The sequence below is a fragment of the Polypterus senegalus genome, chromosome 6 (assembly GCF_016835505.1).
Source record: "Polypterus senegalus isolate Bchr_013 chromosome 6, ASM1683550v1, whole genome shotgun sequence".
NCBI classification, from domain to species: domain Eukaryota; kingdom Metazoa; phylum Chordata; class Cladistia; order Polypteriformes; family Polypteridae; genus Polypterus; species Polypterus senegalus.
In genome coordinates this window covers 80,927,903-80,938,825 of record NC_053159.1, presented here as the reverse complement: position 1 = coordinate 80,938,825, position 10,923 = coordinate 80,927,903, and the positions used below count along the sequence as shown (strand labels likewise).

Below are 10,923 nucleotides of genomic sequence, written 5' to 3'. Positions count from 1 at the left end.
TGTTTGCAAGAATAAAATGCCTTTGTATGTATTTTTGGGGCAAATTACTAAAAATTATCTGGCAATGACATGCAATGTTGCCTGTTCTGCTTTCTTTTACTAGTTAGTGTGACCAATGCCACTTGTTTAGGCTTGCCTTTGTTTAACTTGCAATTGAAAACACCATACATTTCACTCAGTAAATCCATCGCATCACAGTAAAACTCTTTATGGACATAATGAAGGATTGCTTTAGAAAAAAATTAACCAATCAGTAATGCTGTCAGCATGCTATCAGCCAGGCATCTCCCTTGGTCACCGATGCACATGAACTGTTAGGGTAAACTTCGGCTAATGGTAACCTTAGTAAGGAATTGCTCAGGCAAAACAGATTTGGGAAGGTGTCATTAAAAAGAAAGTTATCTGCTCAGCACATAAAATGTGTAGTTCAATTAAAAAAAATTATAAATTATAGCAATATTTTATTTAATGCAAGTATTAAAGGAACAGGTCCCGCGGAGGAGTCAACATTTGTTTTTTTTACGAATCTGCTTAATTTCGACTTTTTTTATGGTCGCGTAGGACCATAGCCTATCTTTGGAAGGATGGCACTCAAAGCAACAGCCAGGTCAGGAGAGGGCTGGGTGCCAGCATACCACAGAGCACTTTGCACTTCCACAGGTTGACAGAGTTTGTGAGTGAAAGTTCCCAATCAACCTGATGCAGTTACACAGATTTTTGAAACCTGGGTCTGTTTTTTAAGGTGAGTTATTCTACGTGGCATGCTGGTCTAATGGCAAGACTTGCTGCCTGTGGTCTAAAAACACACTGAAGTCAGTGTGTTTTTCCCATGTTCCTGTGGGTTTAGTGTATTTGGCTCTGTTGTTGCACTTGCGTCCTATCTAAGTTCTGCCTAATGCTGGGATAGGTTCCAGATCCTAGTGATCCTATAGAGGGAAAAAGAGCGTATGAGCGATACTTTTGTTGTGTTTTATTGAATATTTCCCCGAAATTTTATATATGCGTCATTCATAGGCAGATTGTATGAAGGTTGATCGATTGCTTACTCTTTACTGAACTGACATGAGCTCAAATATGTACCCGAGGCCACACCTGATCTGGCATCAGCACTTGGACATTTTTTTTACCATGTAAACATTGTTGGAGAGTTAGACCTTCAAATATCTTAACCTCACGAATGATCTCAAGACATACTGTATTATGGAAGAAATGCTTCTCTCTTTATGTAAGATTACTAGGTACTGTAAAGCATGAGAAAGTGAAGGCCTTCTTGCAATGAGCTGACCCACAGTCCTGGGTAAATGAAAGTGGGTACACATTAGAACCTAAAAGGGCCATATGAAAATTTAATAACCATCTATCAGTAATGCCTCCAAGCATTCCATACCTAGATTTATTTATGACTGCCGTTTTGGAAAATTAATTTCTCATTAAATATTTTTGTAGTTTACTTGTATATAGAATTAGTCTGTTTCAACATGCGCACTGCAATATAGTTATGCAACACATTTGTCTTGTGTTCAGTAAATCCAACCAACCAACCAACCATTTTCTAACCCGCTGAATCCAAATACAGGGTCACGGGGGTCTGCTGGAGCCAACCCCAGCCAACACAGGGCACAAGGCAGGAACCAATCCTGGGCAGGGTGCCAACCCACCACAGTGTTCAGTAAATCAATTAATCAAATGATGTAACAAGAAAACACAATAAAAGTTATCACATTTAATAAGTCTGATTTAAGAACATTTTAAGTCATTGTTTAGTTAGCACATATTGGATTTAGTTGACATAAAACTACATTTTTTATTCCATTTGTTTATAAAAAGCACTTAAAATGTTGCAAAGTACATATTGCCATCTAGCTATACAAAAAGCATTTACTTAATTACATTTGGGCTGTAACTTTTTTTTTTTTTGTATTTTAGATTCTGCAAGAATATAAAGTTAGGTGAGTTCCACTGAAAGTCATTGCCAATAGAAATTTAAGAGCAAACACTAGTTGTCAATGTCACCTACAATGTGAACTTATTATACTCCAAAGTCATTTTTACTTTTTTCTGTTCTTTTTGATTTAGTGTGTGTTTTGGTAAGTGCAGATACAAGGACTCTCATTACAATGCCACTGTGTATGTGAGCATAAACCAATATAAAACATAAGATTAACTTTGAGTCCATAATACTAAATCTCTATCATCACTGAAGCGTGCCTTTAGAGCAAAGTGTATGGCAGGAGCACATCATCTTTAAATATTGTACTTTTCCACAAAAGACATTATGTAATAGAGAAAAGTAAGGAATAAAATACCACAAAGATGGTTAATCCAAATTAATTAGCACATTTTTTGGTTACTACATTGTTAATCAGTAACTAAACAGTGTGTTGGTAAATCGCTATTATCCTATTCCTTTTGAGAAAACTAAATTGCATTAAAATAAAAACCAGAGTGAGCAATCAGTCCTTGATATGAGTAATTAAAATAAAAATATTGAGTAAATATCAGCTTTCATAGGCAGTGTGATCATTTATGTTTAATTGTGTTTGAGGTCCAACATCATGCTTTTACAGAGTTAGTAAGTGGCGAGCACAAGATGGTTTCACAAAAAAATTACTTTGTCCCCTCTGGGGCTCTGTGCACTTTAATGATGGAGCTACCATAGAGATGCAAGAAATGAAGTAGAGTAGGCTTACGTATTAAAGTATCATTCTTATTGAAGTATTATTACTGTATTTCAATATTTGTGTGTTGTATTATGTTAATGTTAGGTTAGCTCAGGGTATGTTACATAAGGTCAGGTGTATACTTGATGCATCATCGCAGAGAAAATGACAGACACTTCCCTGCAAGCACTGCACGCAGAATACAGTGATGCAGTCACGCCTTGTAGAGAAAGTCAGCACGGTGAAAATGACGTCACACACACACCTCCACACTCTCTTAATATATGTCGATGTGCTTAGCAATGACATCGACTAATGATGCAATGGTTGGAACTATATGACGACATTAAGCTGTACTGTACCTAACATATAAAGCCACTCTTCCAAAATGGTAAAAAAAAAATTAGAAGTGGAAATACTGTCCCATGCTCCAAACTAAATGTGTGCATTAATAAATACATCAATTATACTTAAAGCATATCAATGTAAATACAGTATGTTTTTATGGACTTTACAAATTAAAAAAAAAAATCAACTTGTCATGGCACACCCTTAGCAAAGGTAAAATTGAATCTTCATCTATCGGTATTGCGAGTTGCTCAGATATCCTCTTATTAGAATAACTGACAGATTTTACAGGAAGTGTAAAGATGCTCTGCTGTCTCAGGCAGATGCTGATAACACTGTTGATGTCCCTTTCAACACCACTGCATCATGTCAAGCTTTATATTTTCCAGGTAGCAGGCTGTCTGTAGTACAGTGCATCTATCCATTTATCTGCCATTTTGTCCAGTTTGAGGCTGTAGGGAGTATTGCTTACCAGAACTACAAATGCAGCAAGTGAATGTGCTGCAACAGTGAAAACAGAGCCAAGGCAATATACTTTTAAATTCCTTCATGTTTTACCAAAAAACAATTACATATCCCAGAGTCCCAAAGCTAAAATTACAATGAAATGTTTTTAATGTTGCACAGCATACACTTTTTTTGATATTAAATATCATGACATTTTTCTCCAATGTAAGCTAAAATGTTTGTGCTTATTTTTCATTGGTTGGGCAAATTATCCTTTGGAGCAGGCACTGCCACGGCCCTGATTTAAATTTGTTTTAGCAATTTGAAAAGTTAAACTTGATCATGGCTCACTTCTTGTTCCTTAATTAGAAAGCATTGAATGTTTTCAATTTATCACTGCAAATAGCAGTCATTTTTATCACCAACTGCTTTCTTGTGGTATTCATACACACCATGCATTCTGCTGTGCTACCTGATCATTTGGAAAGTTTAGCAAGCATAAAACTATGGTGCAAAAGGCACATATATGTTTTTTGTTGGAGAAGATGCGTACAATGCATGTAAGAGCATTAATTGTAGAGTGTTTTGTATTCCTCAGATACAATCATCCATGAAGCTATGGTTATAGAGGTGATTGGTTTGGAGGGGTTTGCTGAAATATCCTCCTATTTTCTATGCATTGACTTTTTGTCTGCTTTGTAAGTGCTGTAAGCCACAGGTCTGTTGTCACTACTCTACTAAAGTTTATTGCAAGGGAGTATGCTATACAGTACTACTTAAACGTGACACACCATGTGATCCTTCTCATCTTCTCTTTGATTCTAGGTCAAAAAGGCACCACTCCTGATTGGGTAGCAGTGCCACTTTGACCATATACAGTAATAGTGCTGATGGCCAGGGATTAAATGCATAGTCACTTGCTCATGTGGTGTTACTTGGCAGACTATGTAAGGCAACTTTAAAATTTTTGTTATGAATATTTAGGAAAAAAGCTAAATCCATGTATGTATATGTGTATATAAACAAAAGTAATATTTTATCAACCAACAGATTCTGCATGCCTACAGTAAAAACTATAAACTTAGGAACTGATAGAAGTTCACCACAAGATGGAGATCTTGTAGAAAATAAACTCGTATCATTCTCTAGTTAGAGGAAACCGCAGAAAAGCATCTGTTTCGATCACTGAAAAATCCTTTATCGTTCCAGCCTGAAACAAAAACTTCTAGCTTCGAACTTTAAAATTTGCGGGTAATTTAATATCTGCTCAGACAGTCAGACTGATCTCCTAATGCTTAATTCTTCCTTGAAAAGGAAGTTTTTCTTTTTTGGTTTTGTTTCTTGTGATGTGGCTATGCCTGCATGGATACAATTACCTATTTCCCTCATGCGACCAACTAAATTAAAAACAACATATGATACAGTACATAAGTCGGCGGGGAAATGAGTGCTATAAATGTGGCCTTTGAGACGGCCTTTTTTTTTTCACTTGCACTGTCATTTTTTTTTTCATCCTGATAAAGCTCTGTAAGATTAGTCCTACTGCAGGGTTTACACGATGTGAGTTTCGTATTCTCCAGTTGATGGATTTGCAGCTAATTTAGGATGTTTTTTATTATTTATTTAATTTTTTGGGTATTTAAATAGAAATGTATGTCAGAAATTGTTCTTCACAGCTTGGACAAGATTAGCTGCTTGCTAAAGATGCAGAACTGGAATGTAACCTTTCATCCTTATACATGTCATTGTAGTTGCTTGTTTTAGATGAAATGGCTGAATATGAGATAAATTAACAAATGGTACTCTAAATTAGCATGAAGACACTAGGTACTTTCAATTATTCATCCCAAGCCCAACTTATTCCAGTCAGTGTTATGAGGAATGCAAGCACAAGACACAAACAGACTCTGGTCTGTATAACAGTCCATCAAACAGCATGAGCATGTATACACCTACACTCAGTGCAATATGGGAGTAATTTAGACCAATCAATGTGACCTTCACAATTTTCAGAGTTGAGAAGACTAATGTATGCTTTACTCTAACAGAAAGCAGGCTGGGATTTCAAATGTAGTTATCTAAAGTTGTGTTGCTGAGGTGATAACTACTGGATCACACATTATTTTAAGTTAAAGATTGAGAGCAAACATAAACAGGAATTTCTGCAAGAATACCATTTTATTTATAGATGGTATGCTTTTTATGCATAACACTTATGCTTCTGGTAAGTGTCTACTGTAAAAAGAACTGGACATGCAGAAACTGCAAACAAATAGCTGTCTTTTCATATATCTTGCTTTAAACCAGACTTCTATTTTCTGTTAATTCAAAAGTGTCAGTTAACCTAGAATGCAATTGTTTGAAAATTGGAAAGAAAGCTGGAGTGGCCAAAGAAAAAACCCACACAGACTTAAGAGACAATGTAATGATTCTACACAAACAGTGATTGGGTGCAAACTAGGATGATGGATGTGTGAGGAAGCACTGATATACATTATGCCTCTTTGATGCCCACAATCAAACCTGATGAAATCTGATCAGATATTGTATAATATATACACACACAAGGCCCTATTCATAATTAATGTATATTTCTTTGGAAAGCGGGATTTTAAATCAAGTACCGTCCATACAGACATGGAGAGAAGTGCACACAGACAACAGCAGTTCATGGGATTCAGAATTTAGAATGTTGCATTAATGAGGCAGTCCTGTATGAAATATGTGCGACTGTGCAGCCCCAATCTAATCTGATCTCATTTACTGTGAATTACCTTATATGATGCATAGGGTACAAAATTCTATGCTATATCCATATTTCACAAATTTTCAAATGTCATTTCACAAGTCATCTAGTCTCATAAATGTCTTTCTCCAGATTGTGGGAGCAAGACAATGGAGCCCTTCTTAAATTGCTATGAGAAGCTTAAACAAGGTGAAATATGAGGGTAATCTGTTCCTGACAATCTTCTTTCGGCTGCTCCCGTTAGGGGTCGCCACAGCAGATCATCTTCTTCTATACCTTTCTATCCTCTGCATCTTGTTCTGTTACACCCATCACCTGCATGTCGTCTCTCACCACATCCATAAACCTTCTCTTAGGCCTTCCTTTTTTCTTGCCTGGCAGCTCTATCCTTACCATCCTTCTCCCAATATACTCAGCCTCTCTCCTCTGCACATGTCAAAACCAACGCAGTCTCGCTTTTCTGACTTTGTCTCCCTTGAGCTGACCCTCTAATGCACTCATTTCTAATCCTATCCATCCTCGTCACACCCAGTGCAAATCTTAGCATCTTTATCTCTGCTACCTCCAGCTCTGTCTTCTGCTTTCTGGTCAGTGCCACCATCTCCAACCCATATAACATGTCTGGTCTCACTACCGTCCTTTCACTCTTGCTGATATCCGTCTGTCACAAATCACTCCTGACACCTCCACACATTTCACCCTGCCGGCACTCTTTTTTACCTCTCTTCCACCATCCCTATTACTCTGTACTGTTGATCTCAAGTATTTAAACTCATCCACCTTTGCCAACTCTACTCCTTGCATCCTCTCCATTCCACTGACCTCCCTCTCATTTACACACATGTATTCTGTCTTGTTCCTACTGACCTTCATTCTTCTCCTCTCTAGACCATATTCTCCACCGCTCCAGGGTCTCCTCAACCTGCTCCCTTCTATCGCTACAGATCACAATGTCATCAGCAAACATCGTAGGCCATGGGGACTCCTGTCTAATCTCATCTGTCAACTTGTCCATCACCATTGCTAATAAGAAAGGGCTCAGAGCTGATCCCTGATGTAATCCCACTTCCACCTTGAATGCATTCGTCACTCCTACTGCAGACCTCACCATGACCACACTTACCTCGTACATATCCTGTACAACTCTTACATACTTCTCTGCCACTCCCAACTTCCTCATACAATACTACAACTCCTCTGGAAGCACACTGTCATATGCTTTCTCCAGGTCCACAAAGATGCAATGCCACTCCTTCTGGCCTTCTCTATACTTCTCCATCAACACCCTTGGAGTAAATATTGCATCTGTGGTGCACTTTCTTGGCATGAAACCATACTGCTGCTCACTAATCATCAACTCACTTCTTAACCTAGCTTCCACTACTCTTTCCCATAACTTCATGCTGTGGCTCATCAGTTTTAACCCTCTGTAGTTACTACAGTCCTGCACATTCCCTTTATTCTTAAATATCGGCACTGGTACACTCCTTCACTACTCAGGCATCCTTTCACTTTCCAAGATTGCATTAAACAATCTGGTTAAAAACTCCACTGCCATCTCTCCTAAACACCTCCATGCTTCCACAGGTACAGTATGTCATCTGGACCAACGGCTTTTCCATTCTTCATCCTCTTCGCAGCTATCCTTACTTCCTCCTTTGTTAATCCTCATACAACTCATCATATGCCTTTTCTTTAGCCTTCGCCACCTCTCTCTTCACCTTGTGTCTTATCTCCTTGTACTCTTGTCTAATTTCTGCATCTCTCTGACTGTCCCACTTCCTTTGCCATCCTCTTCCTCTGTATACTCTCCTGTACTTTCCCATTCCACCACCAGGTTTCCTTTTCCTCCTTCCTATGTTCAGATGTCACGCCAAGCACCCTTCTTGCTGTCACCTTTACTAAATCTGCTGTAGTTTCCAAGCTGTCCTGCCACCCAGTGCCTGTCCCCCCTTCTCCATAAACTCACCCTTGCAATCTTCCTTTTTCAACTTCCACCATTTGATCCTTGGCTCTGCACTCACTCTCTTCCTCTTCTTAATCTACAACGTCATCCTACAGACCACCATCCTATGCTGCTTAACTACACTTCCCCTGCCACCGCTTTGCAGTCTTCAATCTCCTTCAGATTGACTCATTTGTATAGGATGTAATCTATCTGTGTGCATCTTCCTCCACTCTTGTACGTAACCCATGTTCCTCCCTCTTCTTAAAATACGTATTCACCAAAGCCATGTCCATCCTTTTGGCAAAATCAACTATCCTCTGACCTTCTTCATTCCTCTCCTTGACACCATACCTACCCATCGCCTCCTCATCTCCTCTGTTCCCTTCACCAACATGTCCATTGAAATCTGCTCCAATCACCATGTTCTGTCCCTTGGGTACACTGTTCATCACTTCCTCCAACTCACTCCAAAAATCTTCTTTCTCATCCATTGCACACCCAACTTGCGAGGCATATGCACTAACACTAACAACATTCATCATCACACCTCCAATTTCCAGGTTCATAATCATTATGCTGTCTGACACTCTTTTCACCTCCAAAACACTCTTGACATATTGTTCCTTCAGAATAACCCCTACTCCATTTCTCCTCCTATCCACATCATGATAGAACAATTTGAATCCACCTCCAATCCACTTGGCCTTACTCCCATTCCATTTAGTGTCTTGCACGCACAATATATCAGCCTTCCTTCTCTCCATCATATCTGCTAACTCTCTCCTCTTACCAGTCACACTGCCAACATTCAAAGTTTCTACCCTCAGTCCCACTCTCTTTATGTTCCTCCTGCCTCCGGACACATCTCCCCACTCTTCTTCTTCTTTTTCTTCGGCTAACAGTAGCCCAATTTCCGCCAGCGCCCTGTTGGCCAACAGTATTGATGGCGGTCGTTGTTAACCCGGGGCTCGACCGATCTGGTATAGAAATTTGTATTGTCTGCATATTGATTTGGCAAAATTTTACACCGGATGTCCATCCTGATGTAACCCTCCCCATTTATCTAGGCTTGGGACCAGCATAAAGAAACACACTGGCTTGTGCATCCCCTGCGGCTGTTCCTGACAATACTTATACTTAAAAGTAATTATAAAGCTAAATTAACAAAGCATGGAATTGAAGTCAAAGGCACCAGAGAAATTTCACTTAAATGTTGGAAAAGGAATTGATGACTCTAAATGCTGGTGTACATTAAACATTTTTCAAGATACATTGCTTTAGTAATGCTTTTTGCTATCTTTCTAAAAGGAAATATTGATACTTTTTTGCATTCTCTTTCTAAATCTAACAGTGAATGTGTTACCATATATTTTAATTTATCTATTTTATTTCCTTTCTGGGTAAAATATCAGACTAACTTAGTTTTTTTTTTTTTTCTTGTTTTACTGGAAAGAGTATTTTTCAAGTATTATTTAAGCCTTTTTTCATGTGATCATGACCAAACTGTCGGAACATTAACCCATCACAGGGCACAAAATAGCATAATTTAGAAATGCTAATTAGCCCAATCTGGATATTGTGAATCAATGGGAAGAAACCATAGCTTCAGAATTGAAGCTCATAAGTAAAAGGGAGAACATGCAAATTTCACGCAGAAAGTATTCCACACCAAGCCTAGTACAGCTGCTGCTCCTGAATAAAATGTCATAACAGTTATTATATTTGCATTTATTTTCTTGTTTTATTTGCCTTTTAACAAATGCGTTTTTAAATTTTTTATAGGTGGAATTATTCCTAACTATTGTTGCTTGAAGTATATCAACTGCATAAAAATCTGAATCTAAAGAACCCATCTGGGTTTTAGTAAATTTTAATCTTAATGCATTTTATATTATTGTCTAGTTGTATATCACAAAGTCATGTACTCCTCAAATTAACTAGGTTTAAGTTAAGGTCAGTTGGAACATGGATAGAAACAGTATAAAATAGGGGGTCCATTCATGTATCTCCAGAGAGGTGCCACAGGTTAAACACGGTAAAAGAATTATGTAAGGTACTCAAAGAAATCAATATGTTGTCAACCTGCTACACTTCAAAAGGAAGATCATTGACTCCATTCATAACACCTAAATCTTTTTTTTCCATGTGAAATGAACTTCAGGTATGTCAGCAATCTTCGCAGTAAGGATTGAAGTATTTAGTCATAGTCACTTTACACCCTAAGACTGTACAGTCCAAGCTTAGTTCTAAATGACTGGTTTTGAAATGAACTCTTATGTTTGTAGTGGTGTTGTCAGACAGTAACAGACTAGAATGTTTTATTTTTTTTAATAGGTTTTTATGTGAAATATACAGTTGATTACATAAAAATACACTCCTATATGTGATACTGTCATTAGAAAATTGACATTATTTTTGAATTCTCTGTACTTGACTGGAAAAATAAGAAAAAGAGGGGTGCTGGAATATTTGATTTTCATGTGACAATGCTGGCAAACTACATGTTTGTTTATAGATAGATAGATAGATAGATAGATAGATAGATAGATAGATAGATAGATAGATAGATAGATAGATAGATAGATAGATAGATAGATACTTTATCTATAAACACAAATATCTCAATTTAAAGCTGGACAGAAAAGTTTGTTAGCATCTCTAAAGCATTGCTGATGGCGGCAGTGTATCATCCATGGAAAATTCCTAACAGTGTATTGATTATGCAGTGATGAAAAGTATAGTGATGCAGTACTGTAATGTATCAGTGTTTTCTT

At 37.8% G+C, this 10,923-nt stretch overlaps 1 protein-coding gene across 3 annotated transcripts in view; it reads left to right on the top strand.

Annotated features, from left to right (window-relative positions):
- LOC120531205 (tensin-like) overlaps positions 1-10,923 on the top strand; it is an 801,530-nt gene that overhangs the window by 88,098 nt on the left and 702,509 nt on the right. The window lies entirely within an intron of this gene.